Source organism: Hemitrygon akajei, chromosome 32 (genome assembly GCF_048418815.1).
Source record: "Hemitrygon akajei chromosome 32, sHemAka1.3, whole genome shotgun sequence".
Taxonomy (NCBI): Eukaryota; Metazoa; Chordata; class Chondrichthyes; order Myliobatiformes; family Dasyatidae; genus Hemitrygon; species Hemitrygon akajei.
The window spans coordinates 3811499-3828243 of record NC_133155.1 but is presented as its reverse complement, the minus strand read 5'-3'; the positions used below and the strand labels follow the sequence as shown (position 1 = coordinate 3828243).

At 43.3% G+C, this 16745-nt stretch overlaps 1 protein-coding gene across 1 annotated transcript in view; it reads right to left on the bottom strand.

The window, feature by feature from the left end:
* Window positions 1–16745, bottom strand: part of LOC140719730 (exostosin-1-like) — a 331105-nt gene that overhangs the window by 275256 nt on the left and 39104 nt on the right. The window lies entirely within an intron of this gene.

Genomic DNA, 16745 nt, shown 5'->3' with positions numbered 1-16745 from the left:
GTATTGGGTAGGTCATGGCAGCTGAGATCGGCCCTGTGGTTTGTTCATCCTGCAGCATGTGGGAAATCAGGGATACTTCCAGTGTCCCTGACGACTATGTGTGCAGGAAGTGTGTCCAGCTGCAGCTTCTGGCAGACCGCATTGAGCGTCTGGAGCTGCGGTTGGATTCATACTGGAGCATCTGTGATGCTGAGAAAGTCGTGAATAGCACATTTAGTGAACTGGCCACACCGCAGGTAAGGGCTACACAGGCAGAAAGGGAAGGGGTGGCCACTAGACAGTGTAGCAGTAGGCAGGTAGTGCAGGAGTCCCCTGAGGTCATCTCCCTCCTAAACAGATATACTGTTCTGGATACTGTTGGGGAAGATGTCTCATCAGGGGAAGGCAGCAGCAGCCAAGTTCATTGCACCATGGGTGGCTCTGCGGCACAGGAGGGAAGGAAAAGGAGTGGGAGAGCTATAGTGATAGGGGATTCGATTGTAAGGGGAATAGATAGGCGTTTCTGCGGCCGCAAACGAGACTCCAGGATGGTATGTTGCCTCCCTGGTGCAAGGGTCAATGATGTCTCTGAGCGGCTGCAGGACATTCTGGAATGGGAGGGTGAACAGCCAGTGGTTGTGGTGCACATAGGTACCAACTATATAGGTAAAAAACGGGATGAAGTCCTAAAAGGTGAATTTAGGGAGTTAGGAGATAAACTAAAAAGTAGGACCACAAAGGTAATAATCTCTGGATTACTACCAGTGCCACGTGCTAGTCAGAGAAGAAATAAGAGGATATTTCAGATGAATACATGGCTTGAAAAATGGTGCAAGGGGGAGGGATTCAAATTTCTGGGGCATTGGAACCAGTTCTGGGGGAGGTGGGACCGGTATAAACAGGATGGTCTGCACCTGGGCTGGACTGGAACCAATGTCCTAGGGGGAGCGTTTGCTTCTGCTGTTCAGGAGGCTTTAAACTAATGTGGCTGGGGGACGGGAACAAGTGCAGAGAGACAGAGGGGTATAAAATGAAGGTAGAAGCATAAAGTAGTAAGGTGAAAAGTAAAAGTGGCAGGCTGGCAAATCCAGGGCAAAAAGCAAAAAGGGCCACTTTTCAACATAATTATATAAGGGCTAAGAGTGTTGTAAAAACAAGCCTGAAGGCTTTGTGTGTCAATGCAAGGAGCATTCGTAACAAGGTGGATGAATTGAATGTGCAGATAGTTATTAATGAATATGATATAGTTGGGATCACAGAGACATGGCTCCAGGGTGACCAAGGATGGGAGCTCAACATCCAGGGATATTCAATATTCAGGAGGGATAGACAGGAAAGAAAAGGAGGTGGGGTAGCATTGCTGGTTAGAGAGGAGATTAACGCAATAGAAAGGAAGGACATTAGCCTGGAGGATGTGGAATCGATATGGGTAGAGCTGCATAACACTAAGGGGCAGAAAATGCTGGTGGGAGTTGTGTACAGGCCACCTAACAGTAGTAGTGAGGTTGGGGATAGCATTAAACAGGAAATTAGAAATGTGTGCAATAAAGGAACAGTAGTTATAATGGGTGACTTCAATCTACATATAGATTGGGTGAACCAAATTGGTAAGGGTGCTGAGGAAGAGGATTTCTTGGAATGTATGTGGGATGGTTTTCTGAACCAATATGTCAAGGAACCAACTACAGAGCAGGCCATTCTAGATCGGGTATTGAGCAATGAGGAAGGGTTAGTTAGCAATCTTGTCATGCGAGGCCCCTTGAGTAAGAGTGACCATAATATGGTGGAATTCTTCATTAAGGTGGAGAGTAACATAGTTAATTCAGAAACAAAGGTTCTGAACTTAAAGAAGGGTAACTTTGAAGGTATGAGACGTGAATTAGCTAAGATAGACTGGCAAATGATACTTAAAAGGTTGACGGTGGATATGCAATGGCAAGCATTTAAAGATCGCATGGATGAACTACAACAATTGTTCATCCCAGTTTGGCAAAAGAATAAACCAGGGAAGGTAGTGCACCCGTGGCTGACAAGGGAAATTAGGGATAGTATCAAGTCCAAAGAAGAAACATAAAAATTAGCAAAAAAAAAAGCGGCACACCTGAGGACTGGGAGAAATTCAGAGACCAGCAGAGGAGGACAAAGGGCTTAATTAGGGAAGGGAAAAAAGATTATGAGAGAAAGCTGGCAGGGAACATAAAAACTGATTGTAAAAGGTTTTATAGATATGTGAAAAGAAAAAGATTGGTCAAGACAAATGTAGGTCTCTTACAGTCAGAAACAGGTGAATTGATCATAGGGAACAAAGACATGGCAGACCAACTGAATAACTACTTTGGTTCTGTCTTCACTGAGGAGGACATAAATAATCTTCCGGAAATAGTAAAGGACCGAGGGTCTAGTGAGATGGAGGAACTGAAGGAAATACTTGTTAGTAGGGAAGTGGTGTTAGGTAAATTGAAGGGATTAAAGGCAGATAAATCCCCAGGGCCAGATGGTCTGCATCCCAGAGTGCTTAAGGAAGTAGCCCAAGAAATAGTGGATGCATTAGTGATAATTTTTCAAAACTCCTTAGACTCTGGATTAGTTCCTGAGGATTGGAGGGTGGCTAATGTAACCCCACTTTTTAAAAAAGGAGGGAGAGAAAAACCGGGGAATTATAGACCGGTGAGTCTGACATCGGTGGTGGGAAAAATGCTAGAGTCGGTTATCAAAGATGTGATAACAGCACATTTGGAAAGAAGTGAAATCATCGGACAAAGTCAGCATGGATTTGTGAAAGGAAATTCATGTCTGACAAATCTTATAGAATTTTTTGAAGATGTAACTAGTAGAGTGGATAGGGGAGAGCCAGTGAATGTGGTATATCTAGATATTCAAAAGGCTTTTGACAAGGTCTGACACAGGAGATTAGTGTGCAAACTTAAAGCACACAGTATTGGGGGTATGGTATTGAGGTGGATAGAGAATTGGTTGGCAGACAGGAAGCAAAGAGTGGCAGTAAACGGGACCATTTCAGAATGGCAGGCAGTGACTAGTGGGGTACCGCAAGGCTCAGTGCTGGGACCCCAGTTGTTTACAATATATATTAATGATTTAGACGAGGGAATTAAATGCAGCATCTCCAAGTTTGCGGATGACACGAAGCTGGGCGGCGGTGTTAGCTGTGAGGAGGATGCTAAGAGGATGCAGGGTGAATTGGATAGGTTAGGTGAGTGGGCAAATTCATGGCAGATGCAATTTAATGTGGATAAATGTCAGGTTATCCACTTTGGTTGCAAGAACAGGAAAACAGATTATTATCTGAATGGTGGCCGATTAGGAAAAGGGGAGATGCAACGAGACCTGGGTGTCATTGTACACCAGTCATTGAAGGTGGGCATGCAGGTACAGCAGGCGGTGAAAAAGGCAAATGGTATGTTGGCATTCACAGCAAAAGGATTTGAGTACAGGAGCAGGGAGGTTCTACTGCATTTGTACAAGTCCTTGGTGAGATCGCACCTAGAGTATTGTGTGCAGTTTTGGTCCCCTAATCTGAGGAAAGACATTCTTGCCATAGAGGGAGTACAAAGAAGGTTCACCAGATTGATTCCTGGGATGGCAGGACTTTCATATGAAGAAAGACGGGATCGACTAGGCTTATACTCACTGGAATTTAGAAGATTGAGGGGGGATCTTATTGAAACGTATAAAATTCTAAAGGGATTGGGCAGGCTAGATGCAGGAAGATTGTTTCTGATGTTGGGGAAGTCCAGAACGAGGGGTCACAGTTTAAGGATAAAGGGGAAGCCTTTTAGGACCGAGATGAGGAAAAACTTCTTCACACAGAGAGTGGTGAATCTGTGGAATTCTCTGCCACAGGAAACAGTTGAGGCCGGTTCATTGGCTATATTTAAGAGGAAGTTAGATATGGCCCTTGTGGCTAAAGGGATCAGGGGGTATGGAGAGAAAGCAGGTACAGGGTTCTGAGTTGGATGATCAGCCATGATCATACTGAATGGTGGTGCAGGCTCAAAGGGCCGAATGGCCTACTCCTGCACCTATTTTCAATGTTTCTGAAGTCAGTGACACAAGGATGGAAATTGCTACGGGGGCAAGCAGGTTAATGGAAGGGGTCCATGGTATAAAAAAGGCTGGGAACCCCTGGGAGTCAAAAGACAAGGTCAATTTTTTACCATATATTATCTTGAGATTAATTTTCCTGCAAGCATTTAGAGAAGTACAATAGAATTTATGATAAGCACACACAAAGACTGACAAACAATCAATATGCAAAAGAAGACAAATAGTGCAAATAACAGGTAAATAATACAGAGAACAAGAGTTCTATGACTCTTGACGATGGATACAAGCACTGCTTTCTTGTGGCAGCAATGGCCTGTGGTCAGGAGGGCTAGAAACAATAAGTAGGTTTTGTGGATTACAGTGATAGGAAGAAAGCAAGAAGAGAGTATGCTCGATATGTAACATGTGTTATCTATGTTACACGTGTAAATCAGAGCAAAGGTTACAACGATAAGGCAGGAGAAAGGAGTTGAGAGGGTTAATAAATGGAATGGTGAAGCAGACTCAATAGGCTGAATGGCCTAATTCTGCTCCTAGGTCTTATGGTCTTCTGTGGGGAGAGGAACATCCAGAGAGTTTTTATGATGGTGAAGAGATCCCAGAGCCATGCAGGATATGAAAACCCGGAATGAGGATGTTAAAATGACCCTGACTAGACAATGATGACTGACAGAACAAACAGGAGCTAGAAGGCTTTTCCACAAGGACAAAGACAATTCCATCCCAGTCTCTCGGCAACAGCAGAACGTGAGAATTAGTTCCTTCTACTCCAGCTGTCACCATCAAAAACCACCGCTAATTCATGGCGAAAAGATGTGATTGACTGAACTCTGCCTGGTGGCTGGGAAGGACGATTAGAAGCGGGTGACTGATTTCACTGTGATTTCTGTCAGCTGCATATCCTCTTATGATGGCAGGCAATGTGCACGGGCAGCGAATAGGTTGGGAAACTTGTGCCATCAGTAACAAGCATTACTGTTCCTTACAAATGGTAGAGTTTCTTCACTGTTACAGGCACTATCAGAAGGGAAGGGTGTCTGTGTGTGTCGGAGGTAGAGGGAGGACAGAGAGGCGGAGGGAGGGGGAGTAGAGAGAAAGCGAGGAGTGGAGAGAAGGGGAGTAGAGAGAGAGAAAGGGAGGGGTAGAAGGAGGGGGAGGGGAGAGAGAGGGGAGGAGAGAGAGGGAGGGGAAAGAGGAGAGAGGGAGGGGAAAGAGGAGAGAGGGAGAGGGAACAAAGAGGAGAGAGTGTGAGAGAGACAGATGACAGGAGGGGGCGATGCAAAGGAAGAAGAGGGGCATGAGGGAGAGGGTGTTGAGGGGGGTCAAGCAGAGGGTGGGTGAGGTGTGGGGTGCTGTGCCGTGAGAGAGGCGGGGGTAGGTCGCCGGGGTGGGGTCACGGGCATGGGGGAGGGTGGTTGTGGGCAGAGAGAGATACATGGAGATGTAGAAGGAAGGGGTGAGGGCAAGGTAAACAGACATACACGTTTCAGTGTCAGCTCATCTCTACATCTAGATGGGTTTGCCCTCCTAACACACTCAGGTTTATGCTCGTGCATGTGTTTTGTCAGATTGGTTTGGTCTGGAATCCTTCAGAGAAAATGACACGGCACTAAATGGAAATTATTGGAATGAAACATTTCTAAACTGAGAGAAATAAAATAATAAGTTAGAACAGTATAAGACATCAAATATTAATTATAAAGTTGACACAGTTAAAGAATTGTTACCTGGGAACATGGACAACTGACTGACATTTTTTCCTAAACCACTACGGCTGAATATCCATTTCATTTCTTGGATCGGAACATGGTTGAAATTATTTCCCAGCCAAATCACATCACTCCAGAAATCCACCTCGGAGCCTTTGGTCACAATTCTCCCTTGTAGCTGCCACATCACTCACACTGCAAGTCATTATTTGTATAAAGGTCCTTTTGAAACATTACCAGGGAAATTAGTGTGCATTGGTCTGACCAAAAGCGATCATTATTAACTCCCTGAGTAACCAGGGTCTCATAACCCCACAAGAGCCTGTAGATGAAAGAATGTGGAGCAAAACTGATGCAGTGGGTCAGGAGGGAAACAGAGAGCTGATCTTGTGAGTTGAGACCCTTCATCTGGGCTGACTGTTGAATTTATTCTGGCTCTAACCCCATTCAAAAGTTCCATTCCCTATATCCTCTACTGGAGGTAAATTTAAAGTATAGGTTGATAGGTTCCTGATTAGTCAGGGTGTCAAAGGTCACAGGGAGAAGGCAAAAGAATGGGGTTCAGAGAGATAGTAAATCAGCCATCATGGAATGGTGCTGTTGACTTGATGGGCCGAATGGTCTAATTCTATTCCTATGTCTTAAGGTCTTAACCATTCTCCACTGTGCCAATAACTCCACCCACTGATCCCTCAAATGCCCCAGTGCCCTGATCAAGGCCTTGGGTACTGCTGAGGTCTGCTGCATCTGACCCAGACTCAAACACGATGGAGGTGGTGTGGAGCACATCCACATTGCTAAGGTCTGCAGAAGTAAAATTCTGAGGAGAAACCACACAGGCTGGGATTGTTTTTTTTTATTATGGAAAGAATGCTGAGGGGAGATGTAATTGAGGTGTATTGGCGAGGGGCTTGTTGCGTCTCTGGCAGGGTTTGCAGAACATTGCTTCCTACAAAGCGAAACCCAATAGCATGAATGGCAGTGATGCTTCACTACCAGGTGAGCTCAACGCCTTCCATGCCCACTTCAAAAGGGAAAACATAACTACAGCTGTGACGATCCCTGCTGCACCCAGTGAACTTGTGATCTCTGTCTCGGAAGTCAATGTCAGGCATTCTTTCAGGAGGGTGAACCGTCGCAGGACGGCAGGCCCTAATGAAGTACCTCGTAAGGCTCTGAAAACTTGTGCCAACCAATTGGCGGAAGTATTCAAGGACATTTTCAGCCTCTCACTACTATGGTCAGAAGTTCCCACCTGCTTCAAAAAGGCAACAATTACACCACTATCCAAGAAGAATAGTATGAGCTGCCTTAATGACTATTGTCCAGTAGCAATCTCATCTACGGTGATGAAATGCTTTGAGACATTGGTCATGACTAGAATCAACACCTTCTTCAGCAAGGACATGGACCCATTGCAATTGGCCTATTGCCATAATAGGTCTACGTCAGACATAATCTCAATAGCTCTTCACACGGCCTTCGATCACCTGGACAATACAAACACCTATGTTCATCAACCATAGCTTAGCATTTAACACCAGCATTCCCACAATCCTGATCGATAAGCTACAGAACCAGGGCCTCTGTGCCTCCCTCTGCATTTGGATCCTCAGCTTCCTAAGCAAAAGACCACAATCTGTGTGGATTGGTGATGATATCAGCTTCGTGCTGATGATCAACACTGGTGCGCCTCAGGGTGTGTGCTTAGTGCACTGCTCTTCTCCCTCTAAACCCATGACTGTGTGGCTAGGCATAGCTCAAATGCCATCTATAAATTTGCCAATGATACAATCATTGTTGACAGAATCTCAGATGGTGATGAGAGGGAACAAAGGAGCTAGTTGAATGGCGTCACAGCAAGAACCTCGCACTCAATGTCAGTAAGATGAAACAGCTGATAGTGAACTTTAAGGGTAAAATAAGGGATCACAAACCAATCCTCATAGAGGGATCAGAAGTGGAGAGAGTGAGCAATTTCAAGTTCCTGGGTGTCAATATCTCTAAGGATCTAATCTGATTCCAACATATAAATGCAGCTATAAAGAAGGCAAGACAGCCTTCATATAGTTATGAGTTTTAAGAAATTTGGTCTGTCACCTAAAACACTTGAAAGCTTCTAGATATACTGTGGAGAGGATTCTGGCAGGCTGCATCACTGTCTGGAATTGTGGGTTGGGGGCGGGGGGGAGCTACTGCACAGGACCGAAAGAAGTTACAGAAAACCATAAAATTCGTCAGCTCCATTTTGGGTACTAGCCTCCGCAGTATCCAAGACATTTTCAAGAAGTGGTGTCTCAGAAAGGTGACGTCCATTATTAAGGGCCCCCGTCACCCAGTACATGCCCTTTTCTCACTGTTACCATCAGGTGGGAGGTACAGAAGCCTGAAGGGACACACTCAGCGATTCAGGAACAGCTTCTTCCCCTCTGCCATCCGATCCCTAAATGGACATTGAACCTGTGAACACTACCTCAGTTTCTCTTATATATTGCACTACTTTCAATCCAATTATTTAACATATATATGTACTTACTGTCATTGATTTAATTATTTATTTTTTTGTTCTATATCATCATGTATTGCATTGAACTGCTGCCGTTAAGTCAACAAACCTCACGACACGTGCCGGTGATAAGAAGCCTGATCCTGATTCCGCGTCCATATTAGGGCAGCTCACTCACCTTTAGTGCCCAGCGGATACTCAGCTCTCACCTGTGATTCGAGTAGCTATTTAAATGCGACAGCAGCCACACCCCAGTACACTGCCTTGACAGGTGGGCCTCATTCTGTGCTGAGATAGGGACCTGCCTACCCTCACATGCAAAGTCCGCTCTGGCAGACGGGGTGGATGAGATCTACAGTCAGGAAGGCGGTTCTGCAACAGTTCGCGAAGGGCAAAGGGCACAACAAGGCACAGAAGTAGTCAACTGCAACCAAGGAAAACCCCGGTTGTGACAACTGCTCGTACCACTCTCCCAGTGTAATGGCTTTCCCACTTTAAAAGCTCTCTTGCACACATTTCCAGCCATCGTCAGATATGGCAGGCAACCAAATCAATCATAGGATTATAAACATGGGGGAAGGACTTGGTAGATAATATTCCACACCAACAGGTTCAGGTACAGTTACTGCCCTTCAACCATCAGGCTCTTGAACCGGGGGGAGGGTAACTTCACTCACCCCAAACTGAACACAGTTCGCACAACCTATGGACTCACTTCCAAGGACTCTTCGCCTCACGTTCTCAATATTAATTGTTCATTTATTTTTGTATTTGCACAATTTTGTCACCTTTTGCACATCATTGACTTCAGAAGATCAAAAGACAGAGTATACATGGAGAGGTAGTGGAAAGTGTGGAAAACAAAGTTCCTTGGAGTTATGTTGTCAAAACAGCTGACGTGGACCACCAACACCTTGCTGCTTGTAAAAAAGGCACAACAAAGACTCTTCTTCCTCAGAAAGCTGAAACAGGCCAAACTCCCACAAAAGCTGTTGCTTAACTTCTACAGAAGCACAATTGAAACCATCCTGACCAACAGCGCCACGGTGTGGTATGCCAGCTGCACAGCCGCTGAGCGACAAGACCTGCATCGCGTGGTGAAGGCGGCCCAGCAAATTGTCAGGATGGAGCTCCCAGGACTGGACACCATCTACTCCAGCAGACTCAGGAGGAAAACAATCAGCATAACCAGAAACACCACACACCCCGGCCACTCCCTGTTTGACCCACTGCCGTCCAGCAAAAGGTTCAGGACACTAAAAACCAGAACAAATAGACTGAGGAACAGCCTCTACCCCAGAGCTGTGGCCTCCATCACACCACTCCCACAGAACAATGACTGAAACTGTGAGCACACACAAGGACTCAAATACTCGCACTAACGGCACTTTGTGCATTACTGTGACATTCTGGAGCTGCTGCAACTTATTTTCCGCTACTTATCTATTTAATACTGTTTTTCTATTACTGTCTTGTTTTTATCTACTGCTTTATTTAATTGCCTGAAAGGAAGCCAAACAGAGTTTCATTGTATCTATGTATAATGACAATAAAGATCATTCATTCATTCATTGGTTGCTTGTCCATCTTTGTTGAGTGCAGCTTTTATTGATTCTATTGTGTTTCTTTGTATTTACTGTGAATGCCCACAAGAAAATGGTATACAGTGATACATGCTTATTTGTTATGTGCTATGTAATATAACATGGGTGATCATGGTCTTTCCATGACTACGACTGTTCTGGGAAAAGTTTTCTACTGAAGTGTTTTGCCATTGCCTTCTTCTGGGCAGTGTCTTTACAAGACAAGTGACCCCAGCCATTATCAATACTCTTCAGAGATTGTCTGCCTGGTGTCAGTGATTGCATTAACCAGGACTTGTGATGTGCACCAGCTGCTCTGAAGGCTTCACGCGACCCTGATCAAGAGGCTAAGCAGATGCTATAACTTACTCAACAGCGACCTACAGGCCAGTAGTGGGAAGGAACGACTTACACCTCTGTTGGCAGATTTGTATCTCTACCCTACCATACATGTATTTTGATAATAAATTCACTTTGGCATGGGTGGATACAGGCTTTCATTATTTAATGGAAGGACAAGTAAGGACTTGGAGATTAGCAGCCAGCTCAAACTCTCTGTAGGAAACGTGGTGAAGGATAAACCATCATCACATTAAACCCGCACCTTGATGAGCACTCAAAAAGCCAGAAGCAACAAGGTCACAAAATGAACACTAGAAAATTGCAATGACTTAACTAGTTCCAATTTGTCCAGTATAGACTCAATGGAGCAAGCAGACTCCTTCTGTGTTTAAATTTAATGGAAGTCTTTGAGTGCACACATTAATGTCTCAGTGTATGTTTTAATGTGAGTGTATGTTTAGTTCACCATTAATATTCCACTAATCAAGCTGAACTTGATGTTTGATCAGATTTATTACAGCAGTTCAGTGTCACTGTGTAGATACTGAAAACGAGTCAAACCAACCTTGCCAAGTGATCTGGACCTTAAGTCCCAGAGTTATTTATCTTTCTCTCGGTTCAGAGAACTGTAGAACTGAAGCTCAGTCAGTTGGCACAGAGCTGTGTCTGAAGTTACTTTCCCTAAGCAGTAAAACTGATCAACACCTCCAGTAACTTCACCACTACTTAATTACTTCTCATCGGTCACCTTATGTACAGCCTAGTGTCACTTTATGAACATAATCAATCTATGTATATAAGCTCTCTTATGTGTTTATTGTGTTATTATTATTATTTGTTCCTTTATCTTTTGGGAAGTGTTTTTGTGCTGTAATGGATCCATAGTGTCAACTATTTTGTTCACTTTACACTCGTGTACAGGAGCTTAAGATTTGATATTTCACCACAGACACTCGCAAATTTCTACAGATGTACAGTGGAAAGCATTCAAACTGGGTGTATCACCATCACTGTCTGATAATGGGGGGGGGGGGTACTGCACAAGATCAAAATAAGCTCCACCATGGACACTAGCCCATCTTCAACAAGTGATGCCTCAAAAAGGTGGCATCCATTATTAAGGACCCCCACCACCCAGGACATGTCTTCTACTCACTGTTACCATCAGGGAGGAGGTACAGGAGCAACAAGGCACACACTCAGTGATTCAGGAACAGCTTCTTCCCCTCTGCCGTCCAATTTTTAAATGGACAATGAAACTATGAACACTACCTCGCTACTTTTTTAATTTCTATTTTTGCACTACTTATTTAAACAAATATATACACACACTTACTATAATTCACTTTTTTTCCCATTATTATATGTTGCATTGTACTGCTGCTGCAAAGAACAAATTTCAGAACATATTAAACTTGATTCTGATTTTGGAGACTGTTAATAGACAAGTGTGCAAAGAATGGACAGATATTGACCTTGTGCAGGCAGAAAGGATTAGTTTAATTAGTTTGGCACAACATTTTGGTCCAGAGGGTCTGATCCTGTACTGTACCATTCAGTATTCTATTTAAAATCCACCCAGCTTTGTGGAGACAAGCTTCCTGTTAAAATTCTAGTCTATCCTTACATCTAGGGCCAGGCTCCTTCTCCTGGCCTTACCTATTGGCTTGGAACCAATCATGTGATTAAAAGTGTACATTGTACCATTGCTAAGGAGCATGCTGAGCTCCAGAAGTGATCCAGGAATACAGAAAGGTAAGCAAGGGTTTGCTTGGGGAAATGATATGACTGGGTAGAGGAAAGAGACGGCAAGACAGAATCAATGAGGACCAGCCAACAGATCGGAAAAGTTACAGAATCACCTGCTTGGACCCCTGTAGTGATCCCAGAGAAGCCAGAAATGTTAACACTGAAGCAAGCCTCAATCCTCCTGTTGAGGTCCAGTTCAGTTTGAAAGTCATTCAGAAACCTTGTGTAATTTTATACAGGTTGTATCAGAGTAACAAACCCATATTTCAGCAGGCCCAACAACCTCTATGGGCATGTGAGGACTCTTAGCGATTTCAGAAGTTAAAAAGCTTCAACAGAAATCCAATAAAAGTGTAACATGTTTCAATTTCAAAATTTCTTTTCCTACATCTCCCTCATCAAGTCCACCTTCCAATTACAGGAGTTACAAACATCTTATCAGCAAGACCTTGCGATTGTGTGACACCAAGCTATAATACCTAGTTTGAGATGGAAAGAACAAGTTAGCTCATTCTTTATTAACAACAAAACAAAGAAAGATTTTCTTTAAACCAGAGATGACAGAATCTTTTAAACCAATCTTCTTCTTAATTACTCATAAAATGTGGTCAGATCTTCACCAAGTCACAGTAACAGACAGACAACAATCTGGCTAAACATTTGTCAGAGAACACAAGGATTTATTTGATCAGTTTACCAAATTTTGGACAAAGCGTCAAAGTGACGGGATGGGGTGAAGGCTGAATTCAAGGGCCATCAATAATGGGAGAATGAAAACTCAGTATGCTACAATTGGAAGAGTACAGAAATCTCAGTGGGTTGTGGGACTGGAGGAGGTGGAATGGATAAACAAGTAGTTACAGACAGCTACCTGGCAGGCTACCAAACTTGGCATGGTCCATTGTGAGTTTTCAGCAAATTTATTCACTCACAGCCTGAAAATGGTGTTGGCCAGTTCTACATGTGCTACCCAATTCTTTAAAAAATATTGACCACAGAATCTCACTGGCATCCTCCATAGTTTCTGTCCCCAGGTAATTTCTAACACAATCGTACATCATAATCAAAACACAATAGTACATTTATAACTCTGATAATCTCCTCTATGAAACAGCTGCAGATTATACATTAACCTCTGAGGACCTTATAATAGTATTTTTGCAGTACAGAGGAGAGCTGGTTTGGATCTTGTACAGAATGTCTTTAATCCCTCAGTAATCTGTGTATCAGGGCAAAACATTACTTCTCCACACAGGGGAAACAGAGCCTAAGCTAAAGATATAAAACAATCGTGAACATTTTAAACGGTGGTGTTTCATTTTAAATCTGTAGACTTGATAGAAACCAGTTAAAGGCAGACTTATCATGGAGAAGGGCTGGTGTGGATTTAGAGATTTCTTCCTCATCTGTCCAGCGGAACATTTTAAAAATTTGGGACATGGGTTAAAAGAAAACTGATCTGGGCTAAAAGAAACCTGAGTTTTTGTATAACAGTACTGTAGGTTTATAGAAATAAAACAATGTGAGGTGTTTTATGTTTAAGAAAAACAGCAACAACACCTTTAACTCCAAGACCTGAACACAAAGTGCACTAAAGTCTTTTACGTAACTGACTAGCATTATGTCAGTGGTTGTGAATTACAGTATCTACGTTTCCACCAATTACATTACTCGACAGTACAAATGTGAAGAGGTGATACTGACAATACTGCCAAGATAGGTGTCTGTTAAAAATTAAACAGGCAGCAATGTCAGCCCTGTTTAGTGTTGAAATAGTAACAAACAACCTTCGCACAGCTATGTAGCCAATATCAAACCTAATCAAATGACACTTCATAAATTAATGCCAGAAATGTAACTAAATAGCATGCTTTGCAAGTAGACTACCTGCATCAAGATAGGTGATAGAACTATACCAAATACACAAAGAAAATGGCATGCAAAGGGGTGCATTGTGTTTCGTAACTCCAAAACATTAAACTAACTCAAAGGAAGACACATTGTTGGGTAATTTTGATCCCTCTCAATTTCCAGCCATTTTCATGCACCTTGTTAATTACACAAGTCAAATATCATTAAGTGCATTAAACTAGCCCCACACATGAAGAACAGGATTCCAGAAGGAGAGAATTAAATAGGTTGGCAGAGCACCTTTGTCAGTACACACCTTATGATCTTGTCCATTCCAGTAATTTATTACAACCTGAGACATAATAGCACCTGGATGGTGATTTAATACATTCCTACACGGTATAGTAATCAGTTACTCCTCCCCGATCAACAGTGGGTGCAGTACAGCACCAAGTTCTGACTTCAGACTTGTTTCGGCTTGAAACAGGTTAATAAAATGTCTTCATACGATCAGAACTGTTTACAAGGTCAACACTGATTGCCCACCCTATTTAGCCTCAGGAAGATGAAACACTTAACGTGACACTGGATGGTCAACCAGTGCTTTTGCGCTACAGTCTCTGAACTGGAACATGACAACCCCCAACCCCCACCAGAACCTTGCAACTCACAGGCAAGTCTCCTGCAAACACAGTCACAGCCAACACAATTTAAGAGCTTTCTAAACTTAGAACAGTCCCAAAAGCAAAAGCTTTTTTAAAAAAGAGAAACACTTCTTTATCCTGAAATTTGGAATATTCAGAAGAAATACATAAAATTTGCATTTTATCACAGATAATAAGAAAAGATTAAATAGAATGCAAATTCATGCTAATTCTCCATCTGCAAAGCAGTTGGCAATAGGCTGCCTGGTTAAAGTAGGTCCCAGGAGAAAGCCAAGAAGAGATTCAAACTGTCAATGGCTGAACAATAAGAATGAGCACAGCTTGGTAAAGCTGCAAATGATGATGAGAAGCAAAAAAAAACCTCGTGCATTGGAAATCTGAATTAACAACAGAAAATGCTGAAATATCTCAGCAGGGCAGGCAGCATCTGTGAATAAAGATACTGACTTGAAACATTAAATCTATAACCTTCCGTAGGGGCACTGAAAGATGGACATCATTGCCATTTCAAACAGCTTCTCATCAACAGTCATGATGAGTTTAATCTCCCGTAATTCACACTGCAGCAACTCAGCAGGGCTCGTTGGTAGCTTTCTTCAACGCACAGCTTTTGGCAACCAGGGAAGCAAACATGCAGAAACGCTTTCGCCCCCCACGTGGCACGCGGTCCTTCATTGCCACGAGTAAAATATCTTAGAATTCTGGACCTAACTGCATCAGTATAAAGTGGTTCAGAAAGAGAAATGGACTGTTCTTGACAGCTAGAGATCTATATTCCAAAAGTTCATAAACATTAGTAAATCACTGTGAAAGTTTTTTATATACATGATCAATTTATACATTGCACCCCAGCATTACAGAGGATTTGGTATTTAATCAGGATGCAGTGGTGAGTAGGCCCTTCCGGTCCTTCGAGCCGGACTGCCGAGCAATCCCATGATTGAATCGCAACCTAATCACGGGACAATTTACAATTAAACAAGCGACTGGTGCACCTTTGGACTGCTGGAGAAAATGGGAGCACCTGGAGGAAACCTACACTGCCCTTAAAGGCAGCAGCAGGGATTGAAGGCAATTCAACACTTTAATTCAACACATTCACGAGTCGAACACTTTACCTCTGTAAAGTGTTGTGCTAACCACTACACTACCGTGCTCTGGCCCACCTGTATTGCAATTTACTGTTAACACCAATCCTTGGTCAAAACTGACAAAATTTGCCTTTTTCCATTTCCATCTTATTTCGCAATTTATTTATCACACAAATTCCATTTGACAATATTTATTCCCCATCTCAGATTTTTTGGCAGTGACTTGTGAATTTCCATTACCGAAAATCCATAATTTATGGGTACATTGTACTAGGATTTGTAGGGCATTTTTAAGAACACTGCTTTACCCCACCCCCACCATCTTTCCAGTGGCATCGTCTGGAAACTCCTCAACACTACTCTCTTAACATTTCCTCTAAGATGGCACTGCCCTTGGTCACAGTGACCTCGCTGGGTCTGAATAAAGGTGTAATTGTTCATCCTTTACACTTCTTTGATTGCAAGAAACGGCTGGATTTTGAAGAACATCAAGTACTGTAGGTCTACCCCACTAGCGAGTTGCCGGATAGCAGCAGACTGGACATTGCGTAGCTTATTGCGGTCTGCTTCAGAAAGCATCAGAGGCGATGTGTGGTCCAACCATCGGTGTAAACGATGATTACCTTGGATGCTTTTACCGTGATCGCAAAACCCTGTTGGACATTAGTTATATAGAATACTGTGGGTCCGATTCACTGGCTCATTGGAAAGACCAATGGCTGAGGAGATGTGTGGCCTCAGTTGTTGTGCAGGCCAGGCCCTCATGCCTTGAGGATCACCTGTTGTGGCCACTGGGGAAGGAGACGAAGGAGCTGGCTGTGTGCCACTGGCTTCCATGCTCGGGTAGGGACTGACCCCTCCCAAAGGTGCTGCCCTTCAGTGTTTGCTCAGTGGAAGACAAGCTGGATTCCATTCATCTGTGGCTGCACTTATGTGAAATGAGGAACTGCTATGGGCTTGTTCTTGCAGAAACGTGGCTCCAGGACAACATCTATTCACCATCAATCTATAGGCCATGACACTCAGGGACTTGGGGTATATTATTAATTTTTTCTGTAGCTTTGTTTTTCTTCTACAATAATCATATGTGCTGTGTGTGACTGTTGGTGCTGTATTTTGCACCTTGGCCCCAGAGGAACACTGTTCTGTTTCGCTCTATTCATGAGCATAGCTGAACGACAATTAAACTTAAACTTGCCATTAAA